Raw genomic sequence first — 15,747 nt, 5'->3', positions numbered from 1 at the left:
AATGTAAATTATGTTTGGATACAGCAAATATAGAACCCAGAAAATACAGTCCAAACATTTAAAGCCATCTGATCTAATTTAGATCCAAATGGCTTTATTACATAAGCAATAAAATTAACCTCTTGCATTATTTCTCCAGCGCACTGGCTAGAAAGTGAGTTGTAAAAAAATCCAATATAACTGAAGAATTAATTTGTCTACCTAAAGAAAAAGTATCCAAGTGCTTACACAATGTAAACAACAGCCACCACGTTCGTTGCCTTTTATAATTATTCTGCAGCATTGAGTTTTCTAAGTCTTAAATAGAACAGATAACCTAGGTTTATCCTTAAGAATTATTTTCAAGGGAAAAAGGTCCAGTAAAGAAATATGTGAGCGAATCAGAGCACAACAAAGTTTAACTCAGTTATTTTTAGAGGATACGAAAGCAACCGTTTATTCCAAGAATTACATCAAGACAAACATCTAGATATCACTGGTTTACAAACTTCTCTACAGGATTACTATATTTTCCAAGGAAGACGCTATTCAAAAACATCTGGAGATGGATGATTTTAAGTAAATAGAGACACAATAGTACACGTGTATTATATTTGCACTAAGACATAACTTGATAAGTACACAGCCTTGTTAAACAGACCATCTTCTCACAACCAGATAATTATTTCACTAAGCCATGAGGCTAACGCAGAGTTACATGCGATGACAGCCTTGGAACAGTTTCAAAAAACATTCAGTACCAATTTTCTTTTTCAGCCTTTTTAAAGCACTATTGGAACAACACAAAATGATGCACAAACCGAATATGCCACTGACAGCCAAAAAGTACTCAATTCCATGAGTACCAGTGTACACTGCACACGTTCACGCTGGAAGTTGCATACTGAAAGGACAATAGAACTTATGTGAGAGTCAAGGCTAAGCTGGGGAGGTTTCATCATTAATGAAACTGAAATCTGGCCAACAAAAAGGCTGACACACCTGAAACAGCTGCTAGAGAAACTAATGACAACAAGTTGTCAAGGAATTGTTGCATCCCACACAAAAGGAAGTAGCTGCAGTAGCTCCAAGTCAACATACTTCTTCCACCACCTGGGCCATCAATATCACTTTTGCATTTATTACAGTGTTTTCCATTAGGGAAATACATGAAAACAGCTGAAAACTTAAAGCCTCATAGTTTTCCAATTGTTTGCAGATTACTGAAGCTAAACAAAAACAGAGCAGCTCCTTCATAAACCTCAGTTTGCAGATAACTCCACGAATCAAGCACAAATCAAAAAAGGGAGACATATTAGGGGAAATATCTAAATGCAGCAACTTGAAAGTATAGCAAGTCTAAACAACTTCAGCAGAGATGGTGAAGATGGAAAGTAAACCGAGTGACTACTAAAGGAGAATCCCAGCTCAGAACTAAAAAGCAGCACAGACACAGTCATTGTATCAACAGAAATTCTCAGCTCTGTTTTGCCTATAGCACACTTCAGTGCTTACAGTTTGAGGCCGAGGTTGCAAAAAGTGTCTTTCTGCCTATGGTACAGCTGTGCCACTAATCCTCCTGCTTGTGTTAAGCTCACTGGTAAAGTACGTTCATTTGTGTGGCTTTGAGTATAAATTCAGAAGACAGTAAGCACTAAAATACTAGAGGAATAAATTCAAATGTCTCAACAGTGTTTTCATTATCATTTCTTTGGCTTTGTCAAGGCAGCATTCTCAATATTGGAAAAGATAACAAAACCATGGCCATGCTATAAATCCGAGAGTAATCAATGCAAGTTTTAAAACGCACTGTTACTTTCATGAGGAATTATGTAAGGCCCCATCAGATCAATATTTCTTTACGCTTTTAGGTGGCATTTCCAGAGTTTTGGAAAATTGCAGCTGTTAAAGGTCACGCAGACTGTTCTTAAGCTCCCTCAGTGTGCTCTTAGAAAGCCAGTCACTCATGAGAAAAGTTACTTTCTTAGAAAGTTTATTGTTAAACAAAATCCTTTGTGCTTCATTTTTTTTTTTTCCCCTGAACAGCTTAATCCTTTGCTGGAGCAGAAATAGAGAATGCTAGCAATCATGCATTTCTCCACACTCAGCTGAAGAAATGAATAACCATACACAAATTGATAATCAAAGAATTTGATATAGAAAGAACAGTTTACCAGTTTTAAGAACATTTTGATGAGGGAAAGGTTTCATCTTTCTTGGTCTAACTGAAGATTTAGACTGAAGTTGCAACTGAAGAAAGCATTGCAACTTCCAATTTATTCAGGATCCTAAGGAACTGCAAGTCCAACAAAGCTGAGGTGACAAAGGCAGATTTGGTAAAAAAAAAAAACCAGCTTCTCATAAGAGAATAGATTCCATCCATGGAATAACGACACAAGAGTTCGCACTCTTCAACTTCCTGAAGGGAGGTTGTGATGAGGAAGGCTTCAGCCTCTTCTCCCAGGCAACAAACAGGACCTGAAGAAGGACTGCAAGTCGTACCTGAGGAGGTTTAGGTTAGACATAAGGAAGAACTTTTTCTCTTAGAGTGGTCAGGCAATGGAATGGCTGCACAGGGAGTTGCCATCCCTGGCAGTGCTCAAGAGGAGTCTGGATGAGGAGCTATGAGATATGGTTTAGTGCTGGTGGCAGCAATGGTGATGGGAGGACAGTTGGACTAGATCATCTTGCAGGTAGAATCATAGAATCACAAGGTTGAAAACTAAGACAGTTTTGAGTATGTATTAAAGGATTCTTTCAAAGTAAAGAGACTTTCAATTTCATCTCAGATGTTCACTTATTGCCAGATGTCTTGAAGAGATGTAACAATTTCATTTCTTTTTACAGTTACTTCTCTACATTTTGTAAAGATACTTAAGCAGCCCAAAGTAAGATAAGCGTTACAACCAATTCCAGCCAGCTAAGCTGAGCCCAGAAACCTTACTGACCCAGGAACCTTACTCATACACTGACCCAACACCGTTCCTTACAAATCATGCAAGAGCAGAACCGCCATGGCTCCAATTTTAACAAAGTAAGCTGAGGATGAAAGAGACTGGTTGTGGGACTCAGATATATCAGCTGGATATTCCTTACACCAAGTAAAACTTGAAAAATACTGCATGTTGCCTTTTTATGAGACTCAGCACATCTGCTAGGCTTGCTTGTTTGCCCACTGTACCACACCCAGCACTAACTTCATCTCAACAGCATTTTCATCCATTTTCAACAGTGCAAGTACAAGGGTTGTTTTTTTGTTGTTGTTGTTTGTTTGCTTGCTTTTTAAACACGAATAAAAGTTCAGACAAACAGAGCCTGCAAGTATTTTTGGTCTCTTAAGCTGACTTGTAAAGTTGCAGAGTTAAACACATTCTTGAACTCAGTCTCAGAGATGCTTTCATATTGCTAAGACTGCATGCATTTAGTATTCTGTGGCAATTTATGAACAGCACTCAATAGGTTTATTTTTAGTAAGTGCACCTCATTCACACATTTTGTAGTGCTGCATGGGGATTGCTGATCTGTATGCATGACTGCAGTGATAAGATCTGGCAACATTCTTTAATAACTGTTTAAACTGTTCTCATCGTGTGCTTCAAGCAACATACAATTATTCCAACACCTAAAAAGAGCTCTTTCCACTTGCAGGATTTTCCACTACTCAATATGTGCACCCCTGCCATCTGATAGTTAAGATTTTCCATTATGTCCTTGATTTGATTGACTCTTTTATAGGCAATGGACAGATATGCACACATTGCTCGTATGAAATAGCTTAAATGGTAATTACAAAGGCTGTAATGAAAAATTATTATTTTGCTGCACAAATCCATGAAGATCAGCCTAAAAACCTGCATCACTACATAAATGAAAGTATATTGGTAGATACAGAAGCTTAAAATTCAATAGATGACATCAGTATTTTGCATAATACTGTACACAGCCAAAATTGATACAGTAGCTTAGGTCAGAGCTGCCTTGTATTTTCCAATTTACAACAAGTTCCAGTAAATTGCATTCACTGCAGCATCACTGAATTTCTTCCCACTTGATCTCTGAATTGCCTAGAACAATGCTGCTGTGCTACAAACAATAACATCTCTTAAGAGAAACAAAGTTGAATTTGTTGAAGTAATCATGAACAATGATTTTGAATCAACATTAATGCTTTTATTAATACAAAAGAAAGCAGAACTTTGGGTGGAGCAGGGACAAATGAAACAGTCACCTACATGAGCCATGGCCCCAGGAGCAGAGATCTCCTGATGACTCGTGCTCCCATCCCACGTGGTAGAACAGACCCCAAATGCACACTCCGCTTGGCCCTCATATCCTAGGGCAACTATTACTGATGTTTGAACATTGAATGAATGACACTCTAGACAAGGTAAATGGTTAAAAAAAACTTCCCATTTTCCTGAAGCGGATGCTGTAAGCATATATTGTATGAAGTACAAGGGCTAAGGCATGAGCAAAAATTCCAAAACACTGCATGTGCAGTTCCAAAATGGAATCACATTTGGAGGTCAGGAAAGACAACAGGAAAGATAAGCCACGCTGATGTCAGGGAAACAGGTTATCGTAGAAAGATGCATTGTTCTTGGTTTTGCATTTGTTTCTTAATGAAATGGTCATTACCAGGCAACTTGTGCCCCTTTCACCCAATGATACGGACCTCTACTACACCTTCAATTTTTTCCATCTTCCATAAATATATTATTATCCCAAGTTTAGCTTACAATGAGAAATATACTCAAATCCTGGAGAAAGATGAGATACAAGTAATTATAGCATTACAAAACAAAACTGACAGCCTGTGTGTTAGCTCAATATGTCAAAAAGACAGGCAGTAAAGCCTCTCAGTAGCTGTGTACATCTACTGTCATCTCTCATCAGGTGAAGAACTGGAAAATCAGCAAGTGCTGTGTTTCCTCACTGTATTCTATGAATCAAGGATGCTGTTCTAAAGAGGCTGTTGTTGTCTCTGACAGGACCGAGCTAGAAGTATGAGCTTGAAACACTGCCCCAGAGCAGTCAAATATTTTCAAACATGCAAACCTGGAGCTTTCCATCAGGGTGGTAACTGACAAATATCAAGGGGAGATCTAGGCACTCTCAGTCACTCCTAAAGCTAGAAGAAAAACTATTGATAACAACGATTCTCCACTGGGGTGCAAAAACTATAGATGTGTTATTCAAAATAATCCCATTTGTTTTATCTGGAGATCCGAGATCATCAGTGCCTTCACAATTGCTTTCATTTCACTAGTGGGAATTAGAAGACAAGAGCTGCCCTGCATATATCTGATGTTACTGTGTAATGTCCAAACCATAACTGGAATTGGCCATGCCGTGACCACTACAGAAGTGGCTTAAGACCTCATAATCTAATGAGCAGCCTGGAGGTGTTTTGTCAATGGAAACATTACTCAGAAAAGAAGGAATCGGGTGAGGTTTTTTTCATTTTATTACATTGTCTGTATTTTAAAGATGCAGACTCCAAATAATTTTGAACAAAAAAAAATTCAACAGCTAAGAAACATACAGACCTCAATCGACAAGTTACATATGCAAGTATTCCATACAGTGATGATTCTATATGTAAATACTTGTTTCATTCTAAGTGCTAGAATCACACTTTAAAAAGAAAAATAAAGGTGATGTCTGATCTTCTCCCTGAACCTCACTCAGATCCAAAGAGGGTGAACTCCCTGTTTTTCTGAAATTGTCTTGATTATAAGAACATGAAATAACTCAAAACACACGGTGCATCTTTACTGCATGTTTCATATGGGTAGTTTCTAAATTTCTCATTCTACTGCTAACATATGACTGGATTTGTAGCAGAACTCAAACTACTTCAAACAAAATCAGAAAATAAAACCATTATGACCAATTAAATGCAAACTCCTTCACTGTTCACACTTACAAGCACATCTTAAGTTGGAGTTACTGGTAATTCCTTGAATACATTTGGCAGGTTCTAGAATGTTATCTGGGCCAGTAGAATCATCTGGTTAAAAACAACTATATGATATTACATAGCTTTACATCTGTGTTCAGCACAAACAGCACACTGCTTTCCCAGGTCAGTTCAGAGACCCAGTGAAACCTATTGTACACTCTGAGACTGTACAGTAAACACTAAAAATTCAAGAAGTGAGATTTCTAATGGAGTCTCAAAAACTACAATTTGGATTTTTTTTTTCCAGAAATAAGTGAAAAAGATTTTTCTAAAAATGCTGTTCGGAACCTAACAAAAAAGCAGGTTGTCAGGCATTCCCAGCTAGAAATCACACATTTCTCAGGCACGTAAGGTTTCTTGGCTACTTACAGCGATGCCGTGTGATGAGCTGGCGTTCAGCCAGCAAACAGCACAGTAGCCAGCTTCCACACGGCTAACTGCACATGAAAAGGGAATCAGATGGAGTAGCCGCATATTGCTAGCTACTGCCATCTACCTCTGCTGCAAGGCAACCTTACCGTGACAGCACGGGCACAGCCGCACCACATGGCTCTTCGTGCTAAATCAGACCTGCTATCGGCTATGAGCCAAAAGCAGGGGAGGGCAAAGAAAAATCGTAAACATTTCGGAGGGATAAATGACCCGGCCATAGGCATACAGAGAGATGAGTAAGACAGATGTACTTGCAGCAGACAAAGGAAATCCACACAAGGTACCAGAATATACGCTTGCTGTGCACTGTTACATAAGAGCGATGCTCTGAGCCGTCTGTGTGACAGCAGAAGCTGTCACCAAGGGATAAGCAGAAACAAAGCAAGCAACCTGATTTAGCAAGAACATGAGTTCACTGATATCAACAAATGACAGCTTTAATGAACACAGTCACTCAGGTATTTTCCTTTAGCAAGGATTTTAAAACATAAATCTAACTGTGGGAAAGAGAAGTGTGTCGTTCTCTCTGACTGGTCCTATATGCACCAGCTATGAACTGCTCTATTATCCCTGACCCTACAGATAAGCCTCTCCTTTGGTTCAGCTATTCATATTTTTAAACCTCTTTCTACAAAGAATTATCATGCTGAAGACCAAACTGACTTTCAACCGTACCATTATTAAACACTACGTATTCCTCCAGATTTACTTTTTAAACAGCTTGTCATCAGTAACTCTGAGCTTCACTGTCCTGACTGCATAATGAACTGCTCTCCTTAGGCACGGCTCCTTTCTTTCCTTTCTACTTTCCTAGTAGATGCAAACATAAAAGAACTTCTAAAAGTTATTTAACAAAACCTGATATCATTTTCTCCTTAGAAATCACCACAGCTGCTCAGGGAACCTCATCTTCTCTGCAGATTTGTTAAAAGAAAGAAACAAAACAATACTGGTCTCAGAGCCACTGAAATTTCTATTGTATGGATATTTTTATTATTTTAATTTATTCATAAAGAAATACTTTTAAGGATTCTGCTCAGGATTTATCAGCATTATTGCATAAGTCATTCAACAGCTTCCCCCACCATGTACTTTTCTCAACATGTAAATTTTTTCAAGTTATTTCTAAGGCAATAACTCGATATCAAAAGTTTAATTTCAGAGTGTGACAGATGACAAATTTTCTCCCTATTTAAGTGCTCCCCCCATAGTGCTATTCTAGTCTTGCAGAATATAAATGGCCAGCTGAAAAAAAAAAAATTAGGATGAGAATTACAAAGTATTTTCATAGTCATCTACTCAAAAAGCATTTTTCAAGGTTTTTCATTAAAGCAGTGTCCAAAACTCACATTTAAGAGAGAGGATTAATGTTGGGGGGAAGGAGCTTCTCTTCCCAAATGATGCTGATTAAAAAACATTCCTTCAAGAGCTTCAAAGACTTGCTCAGCATTATGTCACATCACGTTAACCATATATATATTGTAAACACTTTTATGATATTGCAAAAAGAAATGTTGTTGGTCTGCTCTACATATAGAAAGGAAGCTTTCTGTTATATAAAGGACTGCAATCAGTTTAACACAGCAGCTCAGTGAGTGCTTAAATGCTGAATTCAGGCATATTACCAAGCTTCCATGTAAGAAAGATAAATTAACCTTAATATTAAACCCTAACTGTCTGGGAAAACTGTTAACCTGTTTAGTAATGCAGGGAAACCAGGTTTCAGCTCCTGTTCTGCTTGCTGCAGTAACAGATGCTCACAAGGACATTTGCCACTCCACACAAGGCATTCTGACTGCTCCACAGGATGGGCTGCGCTCGCAGTGAACTTCCACACTACTTTTTAGAAGTTTAGAAGACAAAATGATATTTTTTTTCCTCCTTTCTTCTGGCTTGTTTGTTTTCCAAATACCACTAGAGATTTTCAGCTGATGTGCATGGGAACGTAACTTCATTCCATTTCAGAGAATCTCTCTCAAGCACCAGAGATAGCTGTGCATAGACTGAGGCAATCCCCAAAAGAACAAGGACTATAATTCTGTTTCAGTGTAGTTTTGCTGCTGGCAGAGGACATCCTGAAAGTGCAGTGGTCATCCATCCATACCCGAGGCCCACCAAGGGATAACCTGCAGTTTAACTAAAGCTCTCACAGAAAAGAGCTGTGTAACACTGATATCACAGCATTTTACTGGAAAGGCAGATCCCAACTATAGGCATCTCACTGTGAATTTAGGAAACTAGAAGCATCCCCAGCATTTTATGCCGTGCTTTAATGCACTTATTTTTTAATTCACACACATGAGGGGCTGGATATCCATGCCTCTGTGTGAGCTATAGCACCACGGGGAGATCCAAGCCGGAACCCCAGCAGAAGCTCATGCATGCTCACATTGTGATGTCTCAGAGCCATTTAGAGCCAGCAACAACACTGAGGTGCTGCTCATTCCAGAGGCAGCTCAGACACCCCTGCTTAGCGCCCACCAGCTACCAAGGACTATCGTGGTACTTTTTACCACCAAAGCACAACGCCTCCCTGGACCACAGAGTCAGGATCACTGGAGAACAGACTCAAGTTCCCCCAAAGTAATCTCAACATTCATTGGGCACGTACTAAAACTCCACATTTCAGAAAGTATTTACTTCTCCCCATTCTCACAAGGCTGGTTCAGTTGTTTCTCTGTAACAAGGTAAAACTATTTTCCTTATACAGGCTTCCAATGCACCAGAAAAACAGTTGCAACATCTCCAAGAATATAATGCAAAGATACTTTTCCAAACTAAGTTCAATACACTTGTTCTAGCTGTTCCACCCCCTGTACATAATGGATCCTGCAGTCCAGAAACGTACTACTGCATGTTATAACTACTGTAATCACTATGCCCAAATGCAGCGCTCAGCCATGCGCCGGTTGATTTTGCATCCTCTAGTTAAGGAAAAGAGGAAAAAAAAAAATAATCAGAGGGTATAACCATATCTCCTGCGTTCACATTCAGTCAATCACTGATGAGAATTCTGATGTGGAGCTCATGAGGGGATGTATATTTATCAAGGAAGCAAACAAACATGGGAAAAGTATGAGGAAGAGAAAAAAGGAGCCATTGAGCTGTCTGGAACAGCAGCCCCAGTCAGAGCATGCTTGGAGGTATTTCAGTTCAACCACCTTCCTTAAGATTTGATGTTTATTGTTCTTTCTCTATTTTTAAAGAGTTCCAGCGCTTTCTTGATACAGAACAGAAAAACAAAGCAGATGAAAGGAAATAAGCCTGATGAATCATCTCTATCCTCAAACAGAAGCAGAGTACTGAGATATCACAATCTTTTCCTTTTCTCCCCTTCTTTTTCTTGTTTTGATGTCACCAGAAACAAAAATACTGGTCAGGGCAGACGAAAAGCAGCCTACTGAAGGTCCAAAGCAGCACCAGAAGGATTATTCTCAAGCTAATTCTGGTCAAGTTTGAGGAAACAGCTTTTACGAGGCCCAGTAATCATGATATGGTATTCTTTCCTACTGCAAGATGACCCAAAAACTGCATGTTGGATATTTCTGATTAATCCTCTGCCTTTGTCATTTTTAATTTCTTTACAGCATTAGTTTTCACAGAAGAATACTATACAAGGTCATTTTGGAGTATGCAAATTATTGATGGGATCATAATGACAATGCTTTTTAATTCATGACACGTGCTCTGCCTGTATTAATGTCCATGACTCAACAGCAGCAATCAGATAAAACTTTCTCTAACTAAAATACAGAAATTATTTTCACAGTATATACAGAAAGCTGAGTCCTTTTAATTACAAAGCAGACAACGGGCCATTTTACCAATTAAAATGTGACAGTGCCAGTGAGCTTTTGTTGTGGTTGCTATTTAGTTTGATTCCTTATCTATCCCTTTTACAGGCTATAGGAGAACTTTTGGAAAAAGGTTTCCACAAGCTCAGAGAAACACTACATTGTTACCTTCATTTCATGGTTTATAGGTCTACTCCATCCAAATTCTTCATAAGAGTAATAATTGGAGTGCAATACCAAACACTCTTTTTGAGAGCTAAGTGATTATGACCAGCCTTCTATCAAATGCAAAGCGGCAGTCCTTCTGTAAAGCATTAAAGAAAAGCAGCGTGCATTTCAAAACCCTTTTTAGCTCTGAGATCTGTGCTGCAAAGCTTTCCCCCACACTATTGTCACGGAAAGGCAACAGCGACAGCTTCCCAGCTCCAGCAGGAAGCCACCCACACACAGAACCCAGAAGCTGTGCCTTGCTCCACTGGCTTCCCCTGTCCAGGCCCAGAGACGATGCTCCCCATCCTACAGCCCTCCCCTGGGGATTCACCAGCTGCCGTAGAAAACCACTCTGCAACCCTCTGCATTGCTCTCAGCCCGCTCAACAATAGGACTGAGGAGCAGAGCAGGTTTTTCCTAGAGAGGCCCATTTCATCTTCTGCTTATCCTGCCCTCAAAACACATTGCAGTCGCAGCACGTGTGTTCCCCATGTGTTCTGAGGTGCCAGAACCAGGCTGATGCGCTGCTCCCCCTCAGCCACTGGGAAATGCATTGTGAGGATCAGGGAGTACACACAAACAGAAAGCACAGTCTGCTGCAAGTCCCTGCACTGCAAAAGAAATGCCAGAGGCAAAACTTAGCTTATTCCCCATGAAGGTAGCATAAGGGATGATATATTACTGCCCTGACAATTACTTCCGTGAAGGTACCTGTTCATCACTGGTATTTCCACAACCGTTAGAATACGTCTTGGCTGCAGTTTTCTGTGACAAGGGGTTTAGTTAACACCTGTGTGCTGCCTAGGTTTAGAAAGAACCCTCCATTTGGATTAGAGATTTTTGGTTTTACTGCACTTCTGTACAAGGAAACAACACCGGGTTTGAGTATGTGGTTAGAATAAGTTGACTGCTCGAGATCATTTCCAAGTCTGTGAGCAAATACTTCAGGGAATAGAGAAATAAAATCAGGCTGTTTTAAAGTTATGACACCAGATTATATTTGTCGTCCTTTGCTGATCCACTGTGCCTTCTAGCAAGGGAAAAACCAAAGGAGAGCCCAGAGGAAAACACGCTGCCATCACCTGAATAAAAGATGGTTTCAGTTGTACAAGACCCTAGATATATTTCATGAAAATACATGCAGAGATAGTAATTATAACATGATTTGGAGGCCTTGTTTAAAGAAAAAAAAAAAAAAAAAAAAGCTTACTTCACTGAATAACTGTAAGTGATGAACTAAACTGATGTGAGATTTTTGACCTTACTGGAGATGACCAACATCCTTGGTGGCTCCAACGTGTACAAGTATGGCCAAGCCAAAAACAAAAATCTCAGGAAGTTCTGCATAGAAATCACAAATACCAATAATTATTATCATGAAAATGCATTGGATTACATAAATTCCAATTGATACCAAATATTTAACTTCACACAAGCACCCACACACCAAACTAATGAAGCTGGAAGGCGTGATCACTATTCCCTTCGACAAGAAGTGAGCCAATAAATACAAGTTGGCAAAGCATTGGTGTTACTTTCCCTAATTGTTTGCAAAGGTAGAAATGCAGCAGGCTTTCAGCAAGTAAAAACAGTAAAACCAGCAGCTGTCCACAAACAGAACAAACCAATCAATACTGCTCAGAGGTCGGTATTACCAATTACTCATAGGAACTGGCTTAATTATTTTTCCAGTTTCCCCATATGGATCCCTCTAGATAAACTATTCAAAGCCTTCACCCATCACTGTCACCATTTGTTTGGTTAATGAACCATGAAAGCAGCTCTGCTCTCTCTGCCTCTTTTCTAGGTACTCCTAGCATATACAGAGCCCAATGTAAGTGGTGTATTTTTCAGCCCAGCTTTATTTACTGCCTGAACTAAAGTAGGTTATTCATATACCTACAACAGTACCCCAAAAGCCACTTTTCCAACTTATTTTACTTACAACAAAAGACAACACATCCTGCTTTGCAATTATTTCCAAAAAACATATTTGATTCACAAACAATGCATCTTAGACTATCAAAGAACCAGAAGCAATATCACATTCTTCATGGGATAATATATTCATTTTCTATCTGAGAATGAGGAGTACAATTTAACATGATTTAAAGGAAGCTGAATCATCCCTATGTGAAACAAGCCAGTATGATTAACCCAGTCCATATCACAAGGGACAGGACACAGCATCTACTGGTTTTTACCTAGTACAGGTAGATCATTAGTTCATATTTTATGAAACAAGATACATATTTACATAATACAGTCTTGCAATTAAACCCATTGCTTTTCCTTTTTCCTAAAGCTTCTGCTTCGTATCATTCCTTTTACTTAACTGCAAATCCATTCTACTTTACACCTGGTAACTGGGAAACTCCTATACTCACAACACTTGAGATTAAATAGTGTTGTAGAATAAAACTGCCCAAGAACAGCATGCTGGTGGAGAGTTTTATTTCCATTGGCAGTTTAAACTACACAACATTGACATGTCATGATTCTCCCTCAACCATCAGAAAAAATAAATTAGAAAATAAGTAAAAATCAAGGTTCAGCAGTTATGTTACATGCTGTGCGCTTCGCCTGTAGCCCTTCAAGCAGCCAAGCTGCCTGCACCAGAGGAACAGCTTTTGCCTGGGATGCTTTTTATTTTTCACATTTCTCCTGCTATTGCCCGTTTTTCTTAGGAACAGAAAGGACTTCAACATTTGGTACAAGGCACAAGCTTACATCCTAAGAACAAAGGGCATCCCCAAATGAAAATACTTAACTGTTTGGTTGGTTTTGAGGCACGTATACTTAAATAGAAAAGAAGCACAAAATCACTCAAGCTGTTTAAAAGAAAATCGTACACACATCATCACAGCAAAAAGAAATGTCAGTTTGAATCCTAACAGACCTTATAATTACATTTTCTCTCAATGATAGTTTACCTCCAAGCCATACCCCCTACATTCTGTTAAGTGCCAAAAACACAGAAGCACATTCCCACCAATGTTCCTTCAACGCCTAGCACATCATGCTCACTATTTGACCCATTTGCAGTGTTCCCAGTGGCACACAAAATACATAATTATGGAAAAATACTGGATTTATTTCCATCAAATAAGCTCTGAAGTTTCCTTCCAAAGCAACCCAAACCAATCACGGTCCATTCAACAAATGCACTGCAAAGATTAATTTAAGAGAGTCGGGTTGCTTTTCCTACAGGTACCCAGAAAAACTCCCAAGTTGTGTTTATGGCAAAGAGGGATTAGCAATGACCCAGATTTCTGATCTATGAAGACATACTTCCCCAGCCTTTCCACATGCCAAAACAGCAGTTTACCACCACATGTAACAAAATCCTTGAAGTTTTAAAACCCTCATTTTATGTCTTCATTGTATCATATATTCAATTTAGAATATTTATTTACAATTTTCTCTACTCCCATTTGATTTACTTACATACTTATTCCAAATAATGGATGTTTTCCCTTAATACAATGTAGTTTAAGTGTTTTTCCTTCTTCAAGGCCGAACCACCACTGAAGATTCCAGCTGTTCACTTCAGCCAGCTCAAAATGACCAATTTTTGGAAAAGGAGAAAAGACTTGTTTTGTTTTTTAGGTACATCCATTTTCAGCTCTCTTAGATTGGCCATCTAAAATCAGTGGCCAGCTTTACAGTAGCTCTTGGTCTTCACTTTTTCGTATACTTGCCTTTGTATTTTAAAAAACAAAAAGCTTTCAGGAACTTTCAGAAAGACCCATACACACAGACATAAAGAAAGTACATATTTGATTGTAATATCCTAGAATCAGGATCCTATTGATAAGGAATACTGTGCGAAACAGAGACCATCATTTATAAGTAATGCTGTTCCGTTACTCTCTATGCATGCACCTGTATTTTGAGCAACACAAGGGCCTCCTTTTCAGGGACTTCTCAGTAGTATCTGAAGGTGCATCTCATCTTTCATTAGTATATTTTGCATTTTTAAGGGAATGTAAACTTAAGACAGCACAGTGGCTTTTTGTTTCATTGGCTTTTTTCTCCCCCTAAGTTAACATATTAGACAATAGGTGAACAGAATGTGAGATTGTTTCAGTTGAATAGCATCTCATCTGCACGAAGCATCTTCCTCAACACCAGATATTTATCACAAGCATGTTTCCATTAACAGAGTACAAAATTGACTAGCCTGACTTCCTTAGACATGCAACATTGCAATAAGAAACAGAAATACCGACATTCATCATGTTGAGGCAAAGTTTTACCACTATGTGTAGACAGGCAGGTAATTCACAGAACAGCAAAACTACTCTCATAGAGAACAGTTTATTATTCTATAAGACTTGATCAATACTCTTCAACTTTATGAACTGTTTCATTCAAGTTATTGTTTCTCTGGCATTTCATTTAACTGAAAACAAGGTTTAAACCAAAATTACAGAACAAGGAGGCACTGACGCCCCTGTGTGGAGGTCCAGGGCAGGCATGAGGTCTCCCATGGGCTCTGCAGCTCCTGTATACCAGATGCTAAGAAGGGTTGAGCATCACAGTGAAGCAATCCAGTTTTCAAGTCCCGTTGCCACTAACAGGAACTGCCGAACCATCAGCATCGTTTACAAATCTTGCCACCAAACGCAATACCTACGTAAGAGCAACTCCTTCGGCAGTGGAAGAGGGAGCTCATGGAGTAAGAAACTGAACTATGACTGAGGGTAGAGCTCCTGATAGGAGCCAAACATTTACATACATCACTAGACAGCCAGTATAAACAAACACATCAGAAACATCAAATTGATTCCCTAATTCTTAGCTGCAACCTGCCCCTGCCCTCACTTACTCCAAGAAACACATGCAAGGCCTATGCTGTTTGCACCAAGCAGAAAGAAAAAGCAGTAGTGCAAGTTCACGTGCGAGTAAGCTGAACTGTGAAAAGGAAATGACAAAAATGAACTCTGTTTTAATAATCTAAACTGAATATTGTTACACTCGTCTTTCAGCTCACACTCATTTGCAAGTTTTTCCTCATTTCAATGGCAGTTTACAAATCTCGCTGAAGCTTAATAAAAAATGATAGTGTTTCATGAACATAAACTATTGAAAAAGCTGCCATTTATTACCACAATGAAAGAAGAAATAGCACATCTAATATATCCCATCTGTGTAAATGGTGTTAAGCCCATGCAAAACTCATTGTGGGTCAGAACCCAATTATTCTCCTTTTAGGTTATTCAGTGCAAGCGGGAAGTTGACGTTAGCTCAAATTCCAGCAGCAGAAACATGAATATGAACCACAGTTCCCAAGATTTTATTATGCTGAGGCACATTTTCAAAATCAGATAATTCTCAAGTTTTTAAACCTTTTAATGCTCACTT

At 39.0% G+C, this 15,747-nt stretch overlaps 1 protein-coding gene across 4 annotated transcripts in view; it reads right to left on the bottom strand.

Moving 5' to 3' along the window:
- ATP2B2 (ATPase plasma membrane Ca2+ transporting 2) overlaps window positions 1–15,747 on the bottom strand; it is a 355,270-nt gene that overhangs the window by 291,374 nt on the left and 48,149 nt on the right. The gene's annotated exons all lie outside the window — the stretch shown is intronic.

Source organism: Lagopus muta, chromosome 11, assembly GCF_023343835.1.
Source record: "Lagopus muta isolate bLagMut1 chromosome 11, bLagMut1 primary, whole genome shotgun sequence".
In the NCBI taxonomy this organism is placed as follows: domain Eukaryota; kingdom Metazoa; phylum Chordata; class Aves; order Galliformes; family Phasianidae; genus Lagopus; species Lagopus muta.
This window is presented reverse-complemented; position numbering and strand designations above follow the sequence as displayed.